At 35.2% G+C, this 26174-nt stretch overlaps 1 protein-coding gene and 1 long non-coding RNA gene across 7 annotated transcripts in view; both read left to right on the plus strand.

Moving 5' to 3' along the window:
* Positions 1–26174, plus strand: part of DISP1 (dispatched RND transporter family member 1) — a 228287-nt gene that overhangs the window by 60620 nt on the left and 141493 nt on the right. The gene's annotated exons all lie outside the window — the stretch shown is intronic.
* The window catches only part of LOC309627848, an 81930-nt gene that overhangs the window by 40497 nt on the left and 15259 nt on the right, over positions 1–26174 (plus strand). Inside the window, exon 2 of the long non-coding RNA XR_014243991.1 lies at positions 1–26174. This exon is cut by the window's left edge and continues 14589 nt beyond it; it is cut by the window's right edge and continues 15259 nt beyond it. This is a non-coding gene — a long non-coding RNA (uncharacterized lncRNA).

A 26174-nucleotide genomic window follows, 5' to 3' on the forward strand; every position in this document is an offset into this window, starting at 1 on the left:
TCACATTTCATACCACATCATACAGAGGAGGAGAGGTGTTCTTTCCCAGAAGTTCCCAGAAAACATCTCCAGACGTCAGGGTGAAGTGGGGGATATTACACTGAACACCTTGCACCTGAGTCTTATGCCTTATTGCTAGAGTGAGGGTGGTTGTATTCCCTCCAAACATACAGGTTGTGTGAGGCAGGAGTAGTACTACCAAAGCAAAGTAGGGGCCATGGTCATTGGGAGGGCAACCACAATATCCATTACTGTGTTTAGTCTTAATCTCTCTGCTTTGATCACTATATAATCATTTTTATGTTTTATATCATTATGCTTTTTATAAATTAATTTCCCATAATTTTTCAAATTTCACTAGTCTTACCCATGAACAAACCATCTTTGTCTTCATCCTAGAGGCTTTTCTTGAGAATTTGTTTCATACAAATTCTTCTCCCAATAATTCTTTTGTCTTTAGAGACTTTTTTATTCTACCTTTTGATAGTCTCTTCTAAAGAAAGGAAACTTTTCATCTCCCTCCCTCCCTCGTTCTTTCAGTTTTCTTTACCTCCCTTCTCTCATCTTAATGAAGCCTGAGAGGAAAAAGAATTGTATTTTTACTGCTTGACAAGCTGTCTGTCTCCTGAGGGGAAGAAGTGTTCTGTGGTTCCTTCTTTCACATGCTGTGTCATCCTATCTCCCTTTCTTTTTTCCAGATGTGCTTATTGAATGACAGTAATATCAGCATAGAACCTTCTTAATGTCTTACTGTGTTTAATTTCAGTTTGCAGTATACCATTTAGTTTCTTCATCTTGAGACAGTGTTTTTTTATTGCTTTTGAGATATTCTCTTTGTCTTTGGTTTTTTTATAGTTTCTTCATAATGCATCTTAGTGGGATATGTTATTTTGGAGGTTCATAAATCTGATGATTAATGCCTTCCATCATTTCTGGAAAATCCTCACCTATTATTTCTTCAGATACTGCTTTTCATTCTATGCTCTTCTTGATTTGCTATAAGATGTTACTGGATCTTCTATCCTATGCTCTGTATTTCTTAATGCCATTTTTTCATTTTCCATCTGCACTCAGAGTAATTTTCTAAGCTTTTTCTTTTTTAAATTAATGATTTCTTAAGCTGTGTCTAATCTGCAGTTTAACCCAATGTATATTTTCTTTTTATTTCAGTGCTTATAAAACTCTATGTTCCCCCCAAAATCTGTCTGGCCTTTTTGATATGTTTTATAATGTCTTTTATGTTTTTAAATAATTTTAAGCATACTTTATAAGTGCTATCTGTACTATTAACTGAAGCTTTTATTGTCTAATTCTGTTGTTTTTTGTGTCTTCTGTTTCCCTCATGGTGGGTTATTTCTTCATGAGCTTTGGATTATAAGCTCATCTTCAGTGAGGCTTTATTTTTGGGAATTCTGTAGGTCCAGAGTAGTTTTATATTTGTTTTTGCTAGGTATCCAGGGGTATTATTGGCCTGCAGTCAGTCTTTTTATAAGTTTCTAAGCCTCGGATTTCTTGAACTATGCAGGTAGTATGAATTTGAACTTCAAACCTCTGTAAAGGCTGGCCCACAGTTCAAGTTCTCAGTGTAGACTTTTTTTTTGTCTGTCTAGAACCGTGGCCAAGATAGTTAAGTTTCTTTGCTGGGGAACTTGGTTTTATGAGGGGTTTTATTCTAACTCTCTGTCTCTCAGGGTTAAGGCCTCATCTCCAGCTGCTTGTTAGGTGTTAAAATTCAAGCCTCTTGGTTATAGAAACTAGCATATCTCCCCACAGCAACTGCAATCAATTCATGCTTACTGCTCCGGTTTTCAGTTCCTGTCTAAGTTTTGGCCTCTCAGTACTTAATTTCCTTCTATGTATTTAAGGGAATGTTTGTTCTATTTCATCCAGCATTGTGAGATGTTTAAGATTGTTTTAGGTCTGGTTCTTCAGGGAATAGAGATTTGAGGCAGAATTTTGCATGCTGGAGGTTTTTGAGGTGATTCTCTTGGCAACAACACCAGTAGGGAAGTGAAGGATTGTGAAGCAGGATTGAGCAGAGGGAGAAGCTCACTCGTAGTGCAGTTGCAGCTAAGACTTCAATTCTGTGGGGAGCTCTGGACCTGGGATCAACCTTCAGAGATGTCCCCAATCCAGGCATGGGGCCAGGTCTTTGTACCTCAGGGAATCCTGCTCTCTAACAGTATTTCCTCTGGTCAAACTGGCCTAACGAGGACAGCTACCACTGAGCTGAGCAATACTGGTGCCCTTCTCAGCAGTGCACTCCTTACTGCTTTGGGGAATGTAATGACCTCTGGACCCTCCTGTGGAGTATGGTTGGCAGGCAGCTTTTTCAGCCATACCTGGTATATGCTCTCTGGGATCCCGACTTCTCCGAACCTTTCATTGCTTCACTTTACTGTCTGCCGCAGTAGTTCTGGCATTTTTCCGTCACTTACTGTGGACCTTCACTTATTCCAAGCTTTTAAGAGCCATCTTAGCTGTGGGGTGGTATCATTTCCAGGGTCATTGTCAAGGTGTTAAATCCTGTATCATGGGAGGATACCTAGATAGCTCTCCTTTATCCAGCTTTATATTCCATCTCCCTTGATCCAGCGTCTTCAGGATCCAGCCCTACATGTGCTTTTCCAGCTGCTGAGGGTACATGTTGGCTAAGTCAGTCCTGCAGCTCCTTCCGCACGTAGTCCCTTTCTTCCTCAGCACATTCAGCCCTTCCCAAGCATGGTTATTTGTGATTGGTCTAGAGGCCTGGAGGGGAAGTGGAGGTTGATCCTGGAGGACATAGGTTGTCTTGTAAGGTAGAAACCTCTGCATCATCTTCAGGCAAGGGGAAGTGCTAATTCCTCAGGATCAGATAGTTCCTGGAAATCTGGAGATTCAAGATTTTCAAGCGCATCACCCAGATGTCCTCATGCTAAGTGTTAGGGTTCCATGCCTTCCTAATCAGAACCCTGACCTTGGTGTAGCTGATTTGAGGGGATTGAAAATTCAGCCTGGAGCTCAGCTACCCTTGTGTTCAGTCCTGGGCCCAAGCTTCAGTTTTTGTTTTTGTTGTTGTTGTTGGAGATGAGAGGCTCTTTATATGCTGCCGAGGAGGTCCTTTGACTTTTGTACTGTACCTTCCATTGGTGATTAATCAGTCAATTGCCCATTGCACCAGTAGCCCCCAACAAGAGCCATCTGATTGCATAGTTCTTATAATTACTGCTTTCCCCTAACTTCTCAAAGCCTGAGATGTGATATCCATCAGTGCATTCCCCTTTTACTGGCGTTTCATCCCAGATCACTAGTTGTGAAAGTTTTAACAACTGTACTACCACCTGCCAGGGGCTAATAGTACTCCACCTCCCCCTAGTGGTGGGGGGCTTTGGGTGAGGGCAATTCCTGGCGTGACTCTCGGCTGTGAGCCAACAGTAGCTAACATTCTTGGCACCTGGGGGATGGAGTCTTTAGGCACAAGACCTGAGCAGTGAACCATAGTGTCCACTGCAGAAGGGTCTCAAGTATCTTAGTGTGCAGTACAGCCACAAGTAAAAGCTAGCCCAAGCGTGTAGAACATACATTCTTATGTGGACTCTTTTTTTCTTAGTAGGTAATAAGTTTGGATATGATTTCTTTGAGTCATTCAGTCCTCATCTTAGCAGAAACTTCATTTTCAAAGTATGTAACTCATTAATCATATCACTGAAATGAGAGATCATGATTTTGAGATAAACCTAGGCATTATTGATTTATTACTTTAAGGGGTAGATACGGCTTTTTGGTGATGGTGATACAATTTCTTTTTTTAGGAAGTTTTGTAATAGTGTGTCATATTGCCAGCTTATTTAAAAAAAAAAAAAAAACTTTTTACAGAACCAAGTCCTGCAGCTTAAGCTACTGGCATTCCTGAAAAAGAAAAGTCAGAAAACATGATCATACAGTTCAGTGGCTTTTTGTTTATTCACATTTGGTTGTGCAACCATCACATCTAATTTTGGAAAAAATTTAACACTCCCAGAAGAAACCCCATATACGCTAGCAGTCATACCTCATCCTGCTCCTTGCCCTTCCTTCCCCACCTCACCACTAGGCAAGCACTAGTCTACTTTCTGTCTTTATGGGTTTGCCTGTTCTGGACATTTCATATAAATGGAATCATACAATATGAGACCTTTTGTGACTGGCTTCTTTCACTTAAAGCTAATATCTTTTTATTCCACTGTATATTATATATAAATCCTAGTAATAATTCTCTTTCTTATAATAAGAGAGAGTTAGAACATTGCAGAACAAAGCTGAAACTCTTCTAATACCATCTCTACTTTATGCCACTACTGCTCCATCAGCTGTGGCTTGGTGAGGAGTTTCTAGTTATGGGTAGCAACCGTAGTACGTCACCGAAGTGGCTATATTTCAGCAGTCTCAGTATTAATTAATGAATTAATCAATATGAATTAATCAGTAATTGATGAAGTCATTTCAGTGATTTATTTATTTACTTAATTTATTCATTGATTCATTCATTCACTTATCCATTCAAATTGACTTTGTGGAAGGATAAGAATGAGATATTGTATATATTTCAGCCTGCTCTCAGAAAGAACTGCATTCCAAGTAATAATGGGTAGTGGTTCTGACTTTTTTTTTTTAAAAAAAAGAAACAGCCCAGGTATTTTTTTTTTTAAAGAAATAGAACAGTCTCATTCCATTTCTTCTCTTGTTATCTGATTATAAGAGAAGAAAAGTGCCTATCATCATCATAGTTGTTATCTTAGTATCATTTATTGGTTGCTTATAATGTGCTGGACACTGTGCTAAGCATGTCACATGAATTATTCTCTATTATTCTAACAACTTTGTCAGATAAGTGGTATTATCTTCATTTTAAGATACGAAAAATGAAACTCAGAGGTTGAATAACATTCAGATTCACATCTGTGCCAGCTTCAGTGTTCATGCATTTCTGGATGGCTGTTGCCTGATGATTCCTTTATAGTCTGTAATATTAATGTTAACCCTTACAAAGCTTCTGTGTAATGCATTGGTCATGATTGAAGTGATATCTTTATGAAAGCCAATGGAACTCCATAGTTTTGTGCCCTACAGCTCAGTAGGAGTGTTCCTACTTAACAGTGTGCTCAAAGAGCTGTATTTTCAAATTTATCGCCACATATTAATAGTGTCTTTTTTTTAGGATAACATTTATTGAGTGTTTATAATGTGCCAACCTCTATGCTAAAGGCATTGTATCATTTGAACTTTAAAACAACTTATGTGATAGTGACTTCTAGTATCCTCATTTTCCAGATAAAGCAGCTAAAGCTTTGAGAAGTTAGGATACCTCCCTTAGGTACCCTAAGTTTATAACTATGAAGATCCAGTGCTGGGATTTGAACCCATACATTCTAGTACCAGAATTCTAGAGCTCACACCCTTAACACACTATGCTATGCTGGTTCTCTCATTGGACATGGGTAACAGTCATTTTTAGTTGTCTTTGGTGAACTTGGTCTTTCTTTCCATTCCTGTGCTGTTTCTACTTAGTGATTATCTTCTTTCAAGACCACTGGTCTTGTCTTTTCAATTTTGATAGACTGGTGAATTGATATGACTTATTTACAATTGTAGATTAATTGTATTTTAGTAAGAAAATTTGAAAGATAATGCTTAATCAAGCCAATTAAAAAATTTTTATTCTAAATTTTTTTCCATAGCAGAAATAACACTTTCACTATAAACAAAGGGGAAAACACTGTTAAACCTATTGATATATTTCTTCCTTTTCTTCTTTAAATTTTTAATTTTCATTTTAAATGCTTTTTTATCCATAATTATCATAGGAAAGTAATTATCTTCTTAAATTTTAAACATCAACAGATAAGTGGAAAGAAGTTATTTTTAAGTGGCTGTGCATTAAAAATTGCGCTGTGTATATGTGAAATCCCAAAGGTAAAGCCTGATTTATTGATACCTTTAAGGATGAAGGCAGGGAAGGGCATGCTCTAATCTAGTTTCTTTCCCTTAATTCAGATAGCCTTTGGCTCCTTTGAGGAAGATAAGCCCAGAGGTGGAGGTCTGTATCTATTAGAAGCATACTTTTCAGAGGTGCTGGGTGCAGGAGAACATGGTCCTGTTTTTACTGGCTCCTCTCAGAATCTGTACCTTGCAGTCCCTTAGCGTGCATTTGCCAAGAAGGCCCTCTCCCCTTCCTCCCTTCCCTGCCGAGTACAAGTTACACAATCTCGACTTTTCCTCAATACTCCTGGATATAATCAGTCAGTTTCCTGGCACACTTGTACATATTCTAATATTTAATAATATTTTCTTAAGGAAACCCCTTCTCTGGAATGTTGGACTGCATTCCTGTTCCTCTCCTTTTTTACTGCCTATAAAAATTTTTTGATAAGGAAGTATTTCATTAGAAAACATAAAGGCTGGTAGGGGCTTTACTTATGCTCTTTCTTTTAGCCTAATTTTCTAGGCTAAATGAACCCTAAATGTGCTAAAACATCAAAAAGTTGTAATGATTGACATGTTCTCCTTTTTTCCTCTCCTGGGATAATTCATACATGTTTTAGATATGTTAGGTTTTAGAATAGAATCATTGATGAGTGATTTGAGAGTATTTATCCAAACTTTTAGTACCTGTTCTCTGAACCTTATTATGTGCAATTTGGAGTACCACAGTTAAAATTTTAAAGGGGCTGATTAGAGTTGAGTACATCTTTTTTGCCTGTAAGATACAGAAACAGGAAATTAATGATATAGTCTATGTGTGTGGGGGGTGATATTCATAATAATGTAAAAGAATGGTGAGTATTTTGGTGGCATTAAAATTTCATGGGTAAGCATGGTTTGGGGGAAAATGTCTAAAAAGGCATCATAGGGTGATGATAATGAAAAAAGTGGTGAGAAACAATGGTCCAGAGTATAGATACTTCTCGTATAGTATATAGTGTATAGATAGTACTATAAAGCAGGACCCACCTGTACAGGGTGGTTATTATCTCTTAGTTCATATGTACTGTACATGTTTATATTCTGGATGCTAACCTACTTCAAATAGCAAAATATCTAATACTGAATAGAAAGCCATGTGATTAAAATATTTAGTTCTTAGCAGTTTTAAAATTTGTTTTTCTTAGCATGCATGAATTTGTCATTTAAAACTAAACAGTACAGATTTCTTTTTTATTTAGTATGCTTATTTTTTTAGAGCAGTTTTTAGGTTTACAGAAAAATTGAGTGAAAGTACAGAGAATTCCCATATTCTATTCCCACCTCCACCAGTTTCTCCTATTGCTAACATGTTGTATTAGTGTATATGTTAGTTACAATTGATGAACTAATATTGTTACATTATTATGAACTAAAGTCCATAGTTCACATTAAGATTCACTTTTTGTGTTGTACAAGTCTATGAGTTTTGACAAATGCATAATGTCACGTATACACCATTACAGTTTCATACAGAACAGTTTTACTGCCTTAAAAATCCCCTGTGGTATGTTAAATGAAAATAAGTCCTTTTTTCTACCCACTTTCCCAGTCTGACTGCAAGAAACTACTGTTAATATTTTCTTGTGTCTTTTCAGAATTGTCTTGCAATTTGACTTTTTAATGAAACAATGAATTTTGGACCTCTTTCCATATAGTACATGTAGTTACCGCGTATTTTCCAGTGGCAGCAGAGTAAACAATCTGGAAACCTCTTAAAGGAAGGGATTTTTAGTGGCTGTGAGGACCAAGCCCACAATGTATTTGCTTTGGAGCAGTGCTCTTAGAATGAGACTGTAAGGTAGCATAGCTAATGCTACGCAATAATGCCACTTTGGTATGAAAATTGAATGTTGTAACATATAATTCAAGGTTTTAGGATTATTGAACACATAATAACATATTATTAACAGGAGATGAAGAAAGTACTCTGACATATGTGCATATATGTATTATGTTCACTTCATGAGTACCTTTGTCTAAATAGAAAAGCTTTTACTTAATATTATTCAAAAGAATAATAGTTCCTCATTCTTGATATTTTAAACCTTTAGATAGCTTTCATTGATTATGTGATTAAATGCTTGTCAAAAAAAGTGTATTATGTTTTCTCTTTGAAATATAGAGCTTGAAAAAAAAATGTCAGTCAATGAGCTTGTAAGGATGTTTCAGGAAAAAAAATCAGGCATCATTTTAAGCTTTCCCATAAAATTATAAGAGTATTTGCCACGGAAAAATATTTCTGGAGATTCCTGCATGATAAATTCTTGATATGTATTACTTTTAGATATCAAAATTAAGTATTGTTCAATTGATCTAGTAGACGTTTAAAACTAGTTATGAAAGAAAGAGAACTTAGTGACAATTCAAATAAGTAAATGGACTTTTTGCTATTTTCTGTTTACCATTTCACTGAATGGAAATTAGCACCCTTTATTAGAAAACCAAGTGTTGAATTTATTTTCCTTGACTTTCTGTATTTTTCTTACCTTTCATATGCATCATTGAATAATTTGGTAATATGAACTTTTGATAAATCATTTAATTTACACTCATGTTCATAGCAACACTATTCATGATAGCAAAAAGAAGCAACCCAAGTGTCCATCAGTGGATGACTGGTTAAACAAAATGTGGTATATACATACAATGGAATATTATTCAGCCTTAAGAAGGAAGGAAATTGTGACACATGTTACAACGCAGATAAACCTTGAAGACATTATGCTAAGTGAAATAAGCCAGTCACAAAAAGGCAAATAGTATATGATTCCACTCATATGAGGTAGCTAGAATAGTCAAATTCATGGAGATAGAAAGTAGAATGGTGGTTTCAGGGGGCTGGAGGAAGGAGAAAATGGAGAGTTATTGTTTAATGAGTGTAGAGTTTCAGTTTTACAGGATGAAAAGTTCTGGACATTGATTGTACACAGTGTGAGTGTACTTAACAATACTGAACAATACACTTAAAAATGGTTAAGATGATAAATTTTATATGTATATTTTACCACAATTTAAAAAAATTTAAAAAGCAATTTAAAGATAAACACATACAACTAATTTTGTCCAATGGAATAGTCTAGCAAGAAGTAGAGAAGTCTAGAAGTTTGAGAGACTTTTCCTAAGAATGTACTGTCACATTTCCTAAATATTTGGGAATATGTTACTGATTCAAACTGCTAAGGCAGTGCAGAGGGAGAGAATTATTTTGGAAATTATTGTCTGCTCTTAAAAGGATTATAGACTTAAAGCTTTAAAAAATTTCTGTATAAAAGTTTTCTTTTAAATGCCATTTGACTATTTATTTGTATCCATTAGTTTTGTGTGCATGGTGTCTCCGATTTAAATAATCTAATCTAGAGATTATAAGGCTAAGTAGATATAAGGCCAGGTTAGAAAGAAGATACCTATATCAAAATGCTAAGATGCAGGTTGAAAAGTATAGCCTACCCACAACAAAAATTTGAAGATGTAAGAGCAACCATAAGTCTGCTTCAGAGAAAAGAGGCAAATCACGTGCTTCAAATTACTCCTGTTCATTTTTCTCAGAGTGATCAAAATTATTTGATAACAGAAAACGGTATTAGTTTCTCTTAAGTTTAGCCACCAGAGCTAGGCTTTCATTTCCAACATTCTTTAATCAGCTGCTGGGTTCTGAGAGAAGAGTGAGGAGAAAAATGTGTTTGGATATGCTTGTCTGTCCATATCACCAGCCTTCAGCTTTTATTTGCAGTATGTTTAGAAGGGTTCTTTAAAAAATGATGACAGCAACAAAACCACATTACTGTGCATAGTTATACCATTTAGTTAAATACTATATACTATATCACATTTTCTTTAAATTCTTAGTAAATGCAAGAGTGAGCAGAGTACCTGATTAATCTTGGGTCACAGATTTTATCTTATTTATCTTTGTAACTCTTAACACCTAGCCCAGTGCTAGGCAAATAAGAAGCTATTAATAAATGTTTGAATGAATGAATGACTAAATTAATGAATATGTACTCCTTTGTGAATTGGGATAAATATCATTTTCATCTGTAAATCTTTCTTTTATGAATATGTTTCATTTGTTTTGCCGAGATGTTTGACTCCTTCCTTTTGAGTTCTATAAATGTCAATCAAGTAAAGTTGGCGACAGTGTTGTCAGATCTTCAACATCCTTATTGATTCTATGTCTGCTTATCCTATCAATTATTGTAAAAGAAATATTGAAGTCACCAAGTAGAAATGTGAATTTGTCTATTTCTTTTTTCAGTTCTATCCAATTTTGCTTCATATATTTTGAATCTTTTTTTATGTGCATACATATTTAGGATTGTTACCTCTTTTTGATGAATCAACCCCTTTATCGTTATGTAGTGTTCCTCTTTACCCCTGGCAATATTCCTTATTCTGAAGTCTACTTTGTCTCATTTTAATAAAACCAGCCTAGCTTTCAATAAGGAAATAAATAAAAATGAAAGCTTACTTAGCTGTATTTAAAGTAATTTTCTTTTGTAGTAGGATTCCAACAACTAAATAAAAGTATATTTAACAAAAATGTATATATATAGTGTTTACTTTGTGCCTTGTACTGTTCTCCATAAGTCATGTAAAATTCATAAAAACCTATGAGGTTGTTATTATTATTATTATTATTATTATTATTATCATCATTCCCTTTACATGGGAAAACTGAGGCACAGACAAGATAGGTAGCTTGCTCAAAGTTTTCCAGCTAGTAAGTGTCTCAGCTGGGATTTGAACCCATGTCTGGATTTCAGAGTCTGTTTTTAACCACCACACTAAGCAGACTCCTATTTTTAACAGATAGCAGCTCTAAAAATTATTTCCATCTCCCCGGAAGACTGCCCATACTAGTGAGCTTATCTTATTATTTATAGTAAATTTTGTTAAAATAGAAATTTTCTAACAGTAATATTCACTGTACTTATCATTAAGCTTATTTAATGAGTATGCTGTGTTTTTTTAAAGTTATGTTTATTATAAACATATTTAAAATATGCCTAGTAATATTTATATTAATAAAATATTGATAGTGGTAAATGGGCATTATTTCAAAATGTAATGATGTGTTTATGTGTGACTACTGGGGTGCTTTAACTTTCTGTTGTATTGGTAAAGTGTTCTTTCTGCCTGAAACATCTTTTGAAGTGTCAGAGAAGAAATGGGAGGCATGGGATCAGAAGTATTGGATTTTTAGACATCTAGCTATTATTTTTGACATCTGTGCTAGGTACCAAACAAATTTTGTACCTTGTAACGCCCTTGGTCTGCTAATTGTCTTGGTAACGCGGAACTGGAGTGTTTCTGTTCCTTGACCAGTTCTGTGATCTAGGAAGGAGTTCTGAAGATACAAGCTCTAGATGAGTTTGAGTTTGATATTTCACAAATCAAGATACTCAATTCACATTTTATTTATGGTTATTGCAACCCATCTTTAAAGCCTTTTGGGATATTTCTTAGTATTTTGGTTGTTTAAAGTCCCCAAATAGCCTACATTAAAAAAAAAAAAGTCTGAATTCACTGTGGTATCTATTAAACAAAACCTGTCATTTTTTAAAAAAGGAATTATCTGTTATATTCAAATATAGCTACAGCAGAAGGCTTAAATATGGACAGAGCACTATTTGTCTTTTCAGGTGTAACTGTTTTAGAGAAGAATAATAACTACATTTCTTTTTTTTAACCTTTATGCCTTCTCTCTTTCCCCAAATAACTAGTACTCTTACAAATGTAGTATCTGGCAGAAATTGCTTTATGTTAAAGATTAAAAACAACAACTAATAGTGACCATTTTCTGTATAGTATTTTCCAAAGTATGTTCTGTGGGATCTAGTCTTGGGAGATGATCTGCTAGAATATGGTTTTGTAATCATAAACTGAGGAACAATTGCATAAATACTGCTCCCAACATACACAGATCCCTGTGTCACCACACAGGCGTGGAGGAGTTCCAGGATACATTAACATATTAATGATACAAAGAAGTCCTATAGTAATAAAAACTTTGTTAGCTTTGTTTATTTAGCTCAACATTTCCCGCATTTGTTTTAACTCAGAACCTTTTTTCCCCTTAATATCAGATGTCTGATGCCCTTTGTGCTCCACAGACTTCTCTTTGGAAAATAATGCTATCCAGTATAAAAATATTACAGTATATTATTTTAATGAGGTTTCAAAGTACTGACCCGTCAAAAATCTACCATTATTATTTCATTTCTAGTTAATAAATTGATTTATTTATAGTTAATAAATGTTAGAAATTGTTAGAAACTTAAGGTGCAGTGTGCCTTCCCTGAATTTATTACACTGTAGTAGCTTGTATTTATTGACATGTTACTTTCAAAGACTTTTAATCTCTCTACTTGATAGAATGATAAACTTCATTAATTTCAACTAATTGGGGAATCTATGTGAATCCAAAATAGTGTAAAAAAATACAGAGTGATTTTTAAAGAAATGCAATTTTATCACTGTAAACACTTCATCTAAAATTATACTAACAAAGTATTCCCAAGTGGAAGATTCTGGGTGGAAGTTCTTTAAAGAATAAATGACAGTAACTTGTACTTAGTTCAGGTGCAGATGTATAGGTACTTCTGAAATACTGAGATTATTTTAAAATGTTTCTTTCAAAAGTTTTAGCTTTTATTACATGAATCTTATTTGTGCTATTTGCTTGCCAAACCATTTCTTTATAGATTAATCTATTGCAAATTCTTAATATGGTATATCTTGTAAAACCTTATTTAGCGATCCATATCCCAGCTGAGATTAGAATAAAACATGGAAATAAGGCAGAGGAGAGATCTTCTCTAATGATTGCAGAAGGAAAGAAAAAAATCTCTTTTGAGCACTGGTTAAAAAAAACAAGAACCAAAGACTCAACCATTACAGCTAAAAGGAGTGATTAATAATTAATAAACCAAAAGGGAAGGCATCTGCTTGTTGAGTTTTATAAAAGTCCAGACTGAAGGTCAAGAAGTGTTAAATCGGAAATAGCAATCAAAAAATGACAAAGAGAAAAATGAAAAGGTGCTGGAAAAGAAGGATGAGATTAATAGCGGTGGCTGTAGCAACTAAGATAATTAGATGTTGGGGAGGTCCAAAGCAGGTGCCACTTCACAGAAGAGCCATCATCAAAAGGAGCCAAAGCAGCAGCAAAAGCAGATAAATTGTGTCACTGTCATGGTTTCTGCCGAAAATATTGGTGTATCACACCCCTGTTGAGGTGTGGTGTCGGGGCTAGGAAAGAAGCCCAGGGAATTGCAGTAGCTCTTAAAGTGCTATCTTTTTACATGCTAAGCATTCATTTCAAGAATATATCTAGAATAGCCCATTCTCTACTCTTTATTTTTGTATTTTTAAAGTAGCATTTACACATTTGTTCCCTAAAATCTTGTCAAACCAATGTTCTTACCAGGCTTTAATAGACGTGATGTGTTGAGATTTCCTCCAAATCCTTTTTACTTCCTTTGATACTTTATATTCCTTTGTGGTATAAGAAAGTATAGTAAAGCATAGTGTAGTATCACCCATTTTGTAGAAATGGGGAAATCAAAGCGAAGGTTAACTGGCTTTTCAAGGAATGGAGGGAAGGAGACTTTCAAATGCAGCTTAGAAACCAGGAGTGTGGTAAATGTGCTGCCAAAGGGAGCACAGGAGTTTGGTATTTTTATAGGGAAAAAATATTATGGCTAATTGAGCAGACTTTCTGAATTTAACTTTTTAATGCTTGATTCTACACTTAAGTATTAAATCTTTCAAGTATTATCTATATCAGTACTAACTAATCTGCCTTTCATTATATAATGGATAGCTGATCCAGCCTTTCCTTTTAAGAAAAGCCTTGATATATTAGATCGTTAAAACAAATTCTAACATTTGGTGTTCATTAGTGTTGTAACCGAAACAAAAACATTTTAATGGTTGATCCCAGAGTATTTTGAAGTTAGTATAACTTTGTTGGAAAGGTATTTAAGCTATATAGTATCAGTTGCAAATAGGCCATGAGCCAATTTTCAAAGCTGTTTCTAAGTAAGACACTGAGTATGTCAGAATGCAAAAAATACATAATGTGGCACCGTGCCACGTGGCAAGGAAACAGTGAAACAATTACAGTGGGATTTGTATTGATAATTGTATTTCTAAGTGAGTAGTTTAAGATATTGTGAAGCAGAGTTTAGAATAACTACCCAGTGTGTTCAACAATCGCTTTATTTTAGTTGTTTGAAAGAGGTGTTTTGAATATAAAGAAGAATGAGAATTGCTGGACAAACTTCAAGCTCAACATTTAGGGTTTATAGCTAATTGACCTGGCTAAAAGTGGGATGCTTCAACTTTCTGACTGTACATTTCAAGAAAACTGCTAATTATCATTTATCTATCAAGGTAAAATAATGACTTTCTGTAATCTAATGATTAAAAAGGTAAAATTTTCACTGAAGATACCTTATTGCTTGTTTTTGGCTGGCCAAAGAGTTTGGCAAAAGAATACTCAAATAATTTACTTTGCTTGTGGTAAATGCCGAAGAAAGGCACAGTTAATGTTACATGGACATTCAAAATTGACTTTGTACTTCGTTTGCCATTCTAAGGCAAAGAAAAGAAATGGAAGACAGAATGATTAGATTGATACAATCTAATAGTTTATATGTGTGTTTTGACATTTAACCATAGACATTATTGCTTGCAAGAACTCTTTTTTAAAAAAAAAAATCAGGGTATTTTTTTATTCAAAGTTGTTTTCATTAATGTAATTTTTCAATGTACGATAAAAGACTTAAAAATGACATAACTATTAGATCTGTTTCAACAAGTGTTTCTGAAACGTGTAGATTTTCAGTGTTATTCACATTACTACAATAAACATTACCTAACACAGTCCGTTATGAGTTTCTGGTTATTTGAACAACATGTTTAGGTTGTTTTGAATTATTTTCATTATGACTGTGAACTGATTTGTTTTTGTGTGTGTATTTGTGTATTTTGGCTTTATCTGGACCTCAATTAGATAGTTTAATGTCAGTTCTATCATAAGATAATTTTGAAGCCTTACTCTTTACTTTTTTTCCCCTTCTCCGGTATACTTTTTGGTTGGAAATATGTTTTGGGATGTAGTATTTGGAATGTATGAATCACTTGGCATGCTTCAATATTTAGAATAATTTATGGTGAAGCTGAATTTTCAGTGACTAGTCAGTATCCTCTGATATTTTTACTTAAGTAAGCTGTGAACTTGTCAGGTTGAATTTGTAGGATACTTTTAAAACAATGTTGGTTTTCTACCAGTTTAATTTTTAATTTTGAAAAAAATTCAACTCATTTAAAATAAAGTTTTAATTTTTAGTTTATTAACTTGTTTTTTGTGTTGGTTTATTATTTATTTTGTTCTCAGTCCACACGGTAGAATCTTGCTCTTAGAATAAAATGTCATTAGATCCAAATAGGCTTGAGTAATTTTTAAAATCATCCGAGTGATACTTTTGTAATTTTCTGTTCTTTTTTGAGCCTGTTGTTTTGAGTGAATGTTGCCTTCTGATTGTTTCCGTCTACGCTGGCCAGTATGAATTGTATGTAGAGTAAGAGCAGTGGGTGTTCATCAGGAAGAAAAAAGATAGAAGGTGGGTCGATTTTTTTGGAAAGCATTTTCAATGATGTAAACATTGACATACTGACTAATAAAATCAGAATGTCATTTTATGATGAATAAGTATAGGTTACAAGTATGGGAGAGTTTAAGAACTATTGTCAGAAAAAAAAGAACTGTTGTCAGTTTCTGACACTCTTCTAGTCAAAGGTTCCGTAAAGCTGGAAATCTGTAAAGCTATAAGAGGATATAATCTCTCATTTTCTGATTATGATAAATATCACTGTGTTTTATGGGTAATGGCTTATATATATTTTATTTTTAATTTTTATTTATTTATTTTTAATCTTTAAAAAAATTTTTTTAATTTATTTTTCGCTGTGTTGAGTCTTTGTTGCTGCGTGCAGGCTTTCTCTAGTTTCGGCAAGCAGGGGCTACTCTTTGTTACGGTGCGCAGGCTTCTCATTGTGGTGGCTTCTCTTGTTGTGGAGCACGGGCTCTAGGCGCATGGGCTTCAGTAGTTGCAGCACGCAGCCTCAGTAGTTGCGGCACATGAACTCAGTAGTTGTGGCTCGTGGGCACTAGAGTGCAGGCTCAGTTGTTGTGGCGTACGGGCTTAGCTGCTGCACGGCACATGGGATCTTCCCGGACCAGGGTTCGAACCCACGTCCCCTGCATTGGCAGGCAGATTCTTAACCACTGCGCCACCAGGGAAGTCCCTTGTATATATTTTAGATTACTTTTAAAAATAGATACCATAGCACATGGTACAAAATTCAAAAGAAATAAAGGTAGAATATCAGTCTCTCTAACCTTGCCCTTCAGCCAACCAGTTCCTCTCCTTGGAGGCAGCAGATAATACCAGTTTCTTAAATATCTTTCCAGAGACTTTATGCAAGTACAAGCATATATGTAATGTGTGCTTGTATTTTATTTTACAATTTATTATCCAAATCGTAGTACACTAAAAACAGTGTAATATCCCCTTTTTCCCTTTTCCCTATTTAACAACATATCTTGGAGATCATTTATTTGAGAGGTGTTAATTGAGTGAGCATGAATTGGATGGAGAGTAAAGATGAGGCTAAAGCTTATGGTTCCAGGAAATAGTATGGCCTGTGACCAGGACTGGACTACAGGATAAGGAAAAGATTTATGATGAATGGACAAGGGTTCTGTTTTCACACTATTGAATTATGTGATAGCAGGACATTAGTCCTTGGCCACATGCACACATGTTGGGGCACAGCCAGATTCTTAGAACATTTCTTTCTTTAACCCGCTGTAACCAGTTTTCTATGTTGTTACATAGTCTCCATTATGTTAATTTTTATGGCTTCACAGTTTTAAAGTTTTGTAGTGAGGCTACTGTATCTGCTGTATAAAAGAATGATTTGGACTTCCCTGGTGGTCCAGTGGTTAGGACTCTGCACTTCCACTGCAGAGGGTGTGGGTTCGATTCCTGGTCGGGGGAGTTCCGCATGTAGCTCAGTGCGGCCAGAAATAAATAAATAAATAAATGAATGAATAAATAAATAAATAAATAAATAAAATGCTGAGAGAAGAGGCTTAAAAAAACAAAAGAAAGCACGATTTAAAAATTGTTTCCATGTATTTCTCTCCTGTTTCCATCACAACATAGCCACTAATAAAGATATCTTTCAGTTTTTGTCTAGATATGCAGACATATTATACTTTTCACGTAAGTAAGATTGTGTTATTTTTATTTATTTTGATGCCCAAATTATACTAGGAATGGCCAATGAAAACAGGCTACTTCAAAGCTGACTCTTGTGTCCTTTTGACATGTCCCTGTGATTGAGCCCTTTCTTATATTCTTTCATAACAAAATATTCTAGGCTCATTTTTTACTTCCCCTGCCTAAGCCCTGTACTCAGTCATTTCTCCAAGTAGCTCTGGCTCTTTTTAGTGGAGAATGGTATTTAGAAACAAAGATCTGGATACTAACATTGCTTTTAGGTCCTGTCAGCGGACAGAGGCCTCATTGCTTTTAGGTCCTGTCAGCAGACAGAGCTTGGAAATTATATATAAATGTGTGGGTATATACACACAGGTATATATATAGAACATATGTATCTATACTTATTTTTATATCAATCCATCTATATAAATAACCATGAGTTTATACCTATACCTTTAATTGTAATCCAGTATCATGGGTTTTTCCCCCTAGGCTTTCCTCTTTCCATGTTAGGAAACCTGTCTTCCACTGACTGCAATATATTTACTTATTTGCGCATTTCCCTTATATATCGCAAATCTTCTGGCTACAACTGGCCAAATTTTTGCTCCAGGACATGCTGACTCTTCTCTCCCCAGCAGCTGTGCCCAGCCCAGGGGAAGGGAAAAAGGATGAAAGAGAAGGGAGAGGGAGGAAAGTCCTCCTAGTGAATTTTGGCTCCATTATTCCATTGGATGAAAAGAACTAAAGGAAGAAAGGAGCCATATCGAATTTTAAACTTGAGAATAGTAAATCTCTCTTTAAAAAAAAATTGTTTCTGGCTTTCATATCACTTTTTTTGCCTTTTATTTTAAACATTTTAATCTTTAACCTACCTAAGATTTGGGGGGGTTTATTCTAGGATCTACTTATATTTTGTTTTTCCAAATGGATAGCTAGTTATTCCAACATTAATATTGACTAATTTATCTTTTCCCCAGTGAGTTGAAATGCTGTCTCCATTGGATTCTGTTTTACGTTGTTCTATTTCTGTACTTTTCTGTTCTATTTATATGTTTGTTTCTTCCATTGCATGCCTGATAGTGGGGTAGTGTAATAGTACTTCATAGGGTGATTGTGAGCCTTAAATGAGAATTGCATATAAAATGATTAGATGCCAGCCATATAGTAGAAAGTAGCAAATACATATTAGCCATTATTATTATTATCATCTCAATGTAAAAGGAATCAATTTTTAAAATAGTAGGGGAGTAAATTGCAAAAAAAGGGAAAAAGTATAGTAAGGAATACTGGCATCTCTTTTTTTCCATAAAAACTTAGAGCTCCTCATTTTTTATACTATGCTTATAGAAATGTCAAGAGCTCATTCTTTTTATACAGATAAATTATATTAAAAAATGCAACCAAGATTACATGACGTTTATTCAGGATTATAGGTGTTCTAGATTACAAGCTCTTTGAGGGAAGAGACTATGTTTTATTTCATTTAACAAATGTTTATTGAGCACCTCAGTATGCCAGGCCCTGAGCATAAACAAGACACAACATCAACCTTGAGCAACTCACAGTCTAGTTGCAGAAACAGTCATATAAGCAAACAAATACAAATAATGTGAAAAGTGTACACACACACACACCCCGATGTTTTTAGCTGCCTTCCACTGATGTGGAAATACTTATGTCAGAACTGCACACATTCACTGAGACATTTTCCTACACATAGGGATGGGATGATGAGAATATTTAAACAGTGTTTTTATGCTACCTTCCCATGAATTGTTTCTCAAAGTACTTATTTGTCCCCGACCCCCTACCCGCTAATCCTTGTACAATAACAATGACAAAGAAGGAGAAAAGCCACATTTTTGGAATGCTTCTTTTGTATATTTTCTGCTTTTAAAGATATTAACTCTATGTACTCCATGTTTTATCCTGAATAGTGAATGCATATACTATACTACATATTAACAAAATGATGGTGATTTCAGTACCTCATTCTAATATTATTTTCTCTGAATGCTTCCTCTAGTTCTGTGACTAAAATCATGTAATTAATTTATATTTTTGTAGGATCAAATTGATGCATTTTAAAATCTAAGCATCTGTTCTATATATGTTCCACACCTGTGACAAGATGATTTTCACCATTCACTTATAAAAGAGAAACACATTTTTAGGAGAGGGTACCCCAGCTTTGAAGCATACGTTCTATTTTTTGCTTGGTAATCATGTGAAAAATACCAATTACTGAAACTCTGAGACGAATGTAGTTACTTGGAATCCTAGGATTCATACCAAAAAGGCCCTCTAAATCAAAACCATACTGCGATGCAATGGACCAAATCTGTATAACATAAACCTTTCAAGACCAATGTAGCTAAAAAATATATCCGTGATTTGGGAAGGCAGCTTTAACAAAACAGTATTGTTAAAAATAACTAAAGTGAAACAGCTGGCAACCAATCTGACAAACACGGGCCATGCCAGGAAGCTGTGGAACTCAAACCCCCATAGTGAGTATTCAGAGTAAATATTAGTGGACGGTTAACAGGCTGTATTTCTTTACAGTTTTGATAATCTTTTAATGCATTTGAAGTATTTTGACAAGTGGAATTACGGAACTTCCAAAGATTAAAAACCTAAATAAAAGTACCATTTCAGTTGAAATGAAAATCATGACACACATGTCATATGGCAATTGTCTCTCAGTAAAGTTGGGATAAAAAAGAAACTCATGACAATTTCAGATCTTGATGAGAGTGTAATTTAGATTTTGGTATAGTGTCTATTAAGAAAGATAATGTATCCTGGTGTCACCTTCATTATTAGAAAATTGTCTTCAGGAGGAATACAAATAGGAGAGGCCTAGGCATGCCTTTCAAGTGTCAGAAGGGCAGGCTGTATAGTGGGCATTTCTATAAAAATGTAGAGGCTGGCTTTGGGAGCAAACAACAGGTCTGTTTAAATCCTAGCTGCTGTTAGTCCATTGAATGGTATAGTTAACCTTTCTGTGCCTCAGTTTCCTGAGCTGTGAAATGTATAAAATAGATCCCCTATGGTAGTTGTGAGTTTTAAGTGAGTAAATACATGAAAAATGCTTACTGTGTTATTTGCACTCCAGCAAGACTTGGTAAATGCTGGCCATAAAATTCAATGTAAGCAGACATCCTCCCCTCGTGCATTTTTGCTCCAACTTTCTTCTCTCCTCTGCTTACTCTCATTTTTCCCCTCTTTAGTTTTCTAATTTTCCCACTTCTCTTTCTACTCTACTCGCTCCTATGTTGTTCACTCTTTCTCCCTCTCTTTTAACTCTCTGTTTTTTCCCATTTTACCCCAAGTTTCTATTATCTTTAGAAATTTCCCAATTCCTATTACTTTGTCTGACAGGCCTAGTGGGCTACATTTTCTGCCCTTCATAGGCCTTCCTGTATCTCTGCCTCAGGGGCTCTTAACCTGAGATCTTTGAATGCCCTTCAGAGGGCCTAAAGAACCCCTGAAATTGTATACAAAATTTTATGAAGACTCATTCTTTAAGGGACAGTTTCCATAGTTCTTTACCAGGGTTTCAGAGGGTTTCACAAATTCTCCAAGGTTGAAAACCATTGCTCCATGGGATATAACTACCCTCCCTCCCAGATGATTTGTTGGGCCTTTTTGCCGTTTGCCTCACTGGTATTAGGGTACCTCTCTACATATGGAAAGGTGCTCACTACTTTGTTCTCTATACTCAAAGAGTACATGAGATTTGTACCATAGTATTTATTATAAAGGAACTTAATTCCCAGGTTATTCATTAATTGTTGCATACTGTGTTGTGATTTCATATTTGTATGCATCCGCTTTGTTTTTAAAAATGTTAGTGGTTTTTGAAATACAACATTATGAATTCCATAAAATTATTTTCACTGTTTCAAATATTCATGACAAAAATGGCCAGCTTAATTTAAAACAAAGTAGATATTTCTCAATTTAATTTTATTTTTTTCCATTTCTGGAAACAAAGCACTCAATATTTTAGAAGCTAATTGTATAGTGAAAAAACACTTGGAATCAGTTATAAATTCACTAGGAAAAAATCCCAAATTGACAGCATTTTGGGTTTCTTTTAAGCCTTTGAAGGAAGGCATGTCAACTATGACAAAACGGTAATGTAGACTTTTAGTATTTTTTTTCTAGTTGGTCAAAGAGCCAAAGTTGTTTTCTTAACTAAAATCGTCATTCACGTGAATCATCGTGACAGCTTGAAAAATTTAGAACTCCTCTAGGAAAAGGAGATACCCAAGTATCACATTCTTCATATGTCTTATCATGTGTAAAAGTCTAGAGAAGAAAAATATTCCTTTGAAAATAGTGCTTCTTTCATCTCTGTGCTGATAATTCTGACCTCAAAAATAAAATGCCCATTTTCAAAGGCTTTGATTCTACTGGGGAGAAATCAAACCAAATTAACAAACACAAACCCCATGGCCCCATCTTTTAAAAAAAATACTGGTAATCAATCCTGGCTTAGCTAAGTGCCGTAACTGTGGGGAGCTTAGCTAACACAGTGCTATATACGTACATGACAAAAGTAAATTGAGTGCCTAGGTAGGTGCTAGGATCTGGGTGTACAATACTAAACATGGCACCTAAGGTTCTTGTCCTTAAGAAGAACAAATATATATGTATATACATATATATGTATGTGTGTGTGTGTATATATATATATATGTATATATATATACACACACACACACACATATTTGCATATGCATATATATGCATATGCATGTATATATGTATACATACTGTATATATTCATATACAAATAGTGCAAAGTGCAGTGAAGAAATGAATAGGGCTTGGGGAGGGAGTAAATTTTGCTTTATAATGCCACCTGCCAATAGTTATTTGATAGAAAACGTAGAGCCCTTCACTTAGTGTTGATTAATCTGTTTTCTGTGTTTTAATAATAAAGTTGATGGCAGGCCATGATTTTTGGCTGTTCCACAAAGAAGGAGCTCTAGTATCTAAAAATTTTTTGTACCTTGAAACATAAAATTTGCTCTGGAAATGAAAACGTAGATATATATGCAAGAGATGTTGACCACAGCCTATACAGGGCAGTAAAACTGGAAGAGCTTTATTATTTTTCATCACTGTGTTTCCCTTACTAGTAGATCCTTTAACAAGGCTGAATCATAGAAACTTATGTCCTAGAGTGCCTGTTTTGGAGATAGCTCTGAACGCTGGGCTCTAAGGAATAATTTTAATATTACCAAAACTAATCTGACCCTTTCACTTTTCAGGTGATAAAGTGGAGTGCTTTAGTGCCCTCCTTTTAGTTGATTAGAGGAGGATCTTATTGTGGAACCTAAATATTCTGATCCAGTGTTTGTTTGTTTTTTTCATTGTAAATGGCTTCCCAGAAGACTGTGCTTTGAAACCTGAGTGTTAAGGAGATGAGTGGGGGTACCCAACTTCTTGAGATGCTCAAGATTTGGGGGACTAGGAGAGTGACTTCTCTAGAGCGCTAGCAATTCTGTTTGTTTCCTGGGGAACTGAGGCAGTTCACTCTAAATCATTTTCAAACTTGTCTTGGGAGCTTAAGGGTCCCTTAGAGAACCCTCAGGGTTCTCAATGGGAGTAGGTTTATCAAGAAGGGAGAGGTCTCTGCTGGTCTCCCCTTCTCCTCTCACTTCCCTTAACTAGGGGACTCCTACTAGATACAAAGCAAAACAAAGAACTTGAAAACAAAAGCAAATTCTTTGTCATAGAACCCTCCTGAGTTAGAGGGTTTGTATAGCAACTCTTGAAGATTCCATATGAAAAGGAACCTCATCAGGACCTTTCACCTGGACTCTGCTGTTCTTTTCTCCTTCTGCCATTCCTCCTCTGCCCCTCTCCTCACACAGCCATTTTGTACCAAGGGAAGTAAGGAAAAGATATCCAACACTTGAACTTTCCACACTGTGGAGCTGTGTAATACCGTTTAGAAATGATAGATGTAAACAATTAATATTTGAAAGCCCTGAAAGTTATGTTTTTAATTATCTAATTAAACGGGAAAATATATTATCTTCATTAAGAAGAATATATGTGGAAGTAACCAACACACTGAACTATTTAGAAAGCAACATATTTTAGCCAGTAATGAGTCTTAACCTTCACAGGATTAGCACATGGAAATCATTATTATGTACTGGCAGGTAGATCCACGTCACCATACTTCTTAAGTCAAGGATGAAGTCCTAATTATAGCAGGGCATTCTGCTTTTCACAATTAATCTTAGTTGGTTGCTAAGTGCTTTCCATGCTTAATGAAACAAAATGTAGAGAGAAGACTTGCTTAATTTTGCCGTGTAAAATGCTTCCTCCTTTTTATTTCAAAACGTGTTTTTCTCCCTACCTTTTGAGGATATTTTGACTTATTCAAATTTTGCATAATATTAAGAGTACCATAATTTATAAGCTATAATAATAGTATATGATTTGAATGCTTCCTGTCTAATGTGCCTGGAATTTTTCTCCAATTATAGGAGAGGCGAGACCATCACTCTCCAGTTTCAAAAAAAAGAATGCAGCTGCTTGCAAGGGGAAAGCTAAACTAACAGAACATTTAATATTTTGAAAAATATGTCCTGGGGGAGAAGGCTTTTCTGTTCAAAAAGATATTAAATTATTTAGCTTGGCGGCTCCAGGGTGTGAATATTTTGAGCCCCATCACTGTCATTTATTTTTTGTTGAGTTCAGTTGGAAAAATTGAAAACTATTCTGACATGCAGTCCTTTATTAGATCTCATATAAACTTTTGGCTGCAACTGCCTACATGTTACTGTGATCTGCATAGGCACATTCCATTTTTAGTGGATCAGTGTTTAATTTTCAAAATTCTCAGCAAATAGCAGAGCTGCAGCCAAAAATTCCTCCACTGAGATTCCTTCCGGCCCAGATGAAACTAATAGTTCCAGGCTGTGTTGCTGTCATTCATTACTAATCCAGGTATGGCTGCTTACTGTGTTTAATTTTCTTCTTCTGAACTTAAAGGCAGTGTTTGACTTTTTCCCATGAGAAGCCAGTGATAATGTGCCTGAAATTCCAGCAACTGGAGATAGTGGGCCTTTTTCACACTGACATAACTAAGCTTTGTTTTAGGGCTAGTATAGTTATGACGTTGATGATAGACATAATACAATGGAAGACAGGCTTACAGTAGGGTATTAAGGAAAAATAAGGATGTATTAGGGATTTGCCCCAAGTTTTTGAAGTTGGTGTCATAGATAGCAGCTGTTTACTACCACAAAATATCCTTTGATGCTGCTTGCCATTTTGGGACAGAATGTTGAATTGAATAGACAATATGTTTCCATTTTTCTTAGAATTCTTGTTATAAAATTAGTAGAACTTTCAGAAACATTCAAAATGTTATCACCAATTATCATTTTGTTAAAGTCAGAATCATGTTGCATTTTAACCTGTTTTAATTGATACTTAAAAACAGTGTGTATAATATAAAGATCATAGAATTTGGAATTGGATAAAGTTCTGGCTTTATCTCTGCTGGATCTGTGACCTTAGGTCAGTGATATAAGATCTCTGAGTCTCAGTTTTTTCATTTATAAAATGGGATAATAGATTATAGAGTTGGTGTGAGGATTAACAATATGGTAGATGTAAAGTACCTATATAAGGCCCAGGGCATATCTGGTACTCAGCAAATGGTAGATTATATATTTATTATAAATTATCTCTGTCCAGTCTGTCCACCTGCCCACCCACGTGCCTATCTACTTATATTTATCTTCTAGTTCTTTTTTAGGCCTCCCCATTTTTTGTTAATCCAGCTCTATTCTGTTGAAATTTAAAATACGAAAATGAATAAATATGGAAAATGGATAAATGAATCCATTTATCCATTGAATAAAAAACAAAAGGTTTGCTGGCCATCCCCCAAAAGGCTTGTAAGGTTGTACTATTTTAGTGTGACTTTGGTCTGGTGGTGTGTCAGCATCCTAAGTGTAGATATGTCTCCTGAGGAGACTTTACCAAGGTCATAGCCCAATGTATATGGAGTTACTACCTGCTAAAAGGAATAAATAGGATGAGTTTTCTAGCTATCACTGGAGTATACCTGTGTAAGAAGCCATCATTATCAGGAGATTTCCTGAAGAGCAAGGGGATGTAAAGAAGGGGAGTTGGTTGTAAGATTCAGATATTTAGCAGTAAAGGTAAATATGGTAGATTGACCACATGCTCCATTTTCTGCTCCCCACTGAAATGACTGTAGTCTAATGGAGAGGTGAAAACAGTAGACAAAAGTTGAACAGAATTTTGGAAGATAGAAAGTGGATGGACTAGTACTTCCTGATTCAGTAGAGCGGAGAATACAGAATCCTAAACATTTGAAGGTTGGAAGCAAATAAGAAGCAAAGTAATTGAAGAGCAGAGCCCTGGAAAATGACAGAAATTGAGGGTACCAGATATTTCTGAAAGCAGGCATGCTGGTGGAGTTGAAAACAGGAGAATTATTTGAAAATTATATGAGGAAAAGTAAGATTCCTGGGCTCCTGTTTCTGCCGCATGCTGCCAGGTGACTGCCCTTTCCCACTCTGATGGAAGACTAGAGGTGTATTTTCTAGAACCGTTGAATTGGGCATAGTTAAGGACAGGGGCATATACCTGTTATGTGCTTGGCACTGTTATAGGTATTGGGGATATATTAGTGATAAAAAACAGACAAAACTCTGTTTTTGTGAGAGGAGATAATAAATAGTAGACACAATAGTGATTTGTATAGTGTGTTAGAAGATGATAAATACTTATGGAAAAAGGAAATAGAGTAGGGTAAGGGAAGTTGTGAGTGCAGGGTGGGAGGGGTTGTAGTTTAAAACGAGGTGGCATAGTAGGAGTTATTTGAGC

Source organism: Balaenoptera borealis, assembly GCF_965194805.1.
Source record: "Balaenoptera borealis genome assembly, chromosome: 1".
Lineage (NCBI taxonomy): Eukaryota > Metazoa > Chordata > Mammalia > Artiodactyla > Balaenopteridae > Balaenoptera > Balaenoptera borealis.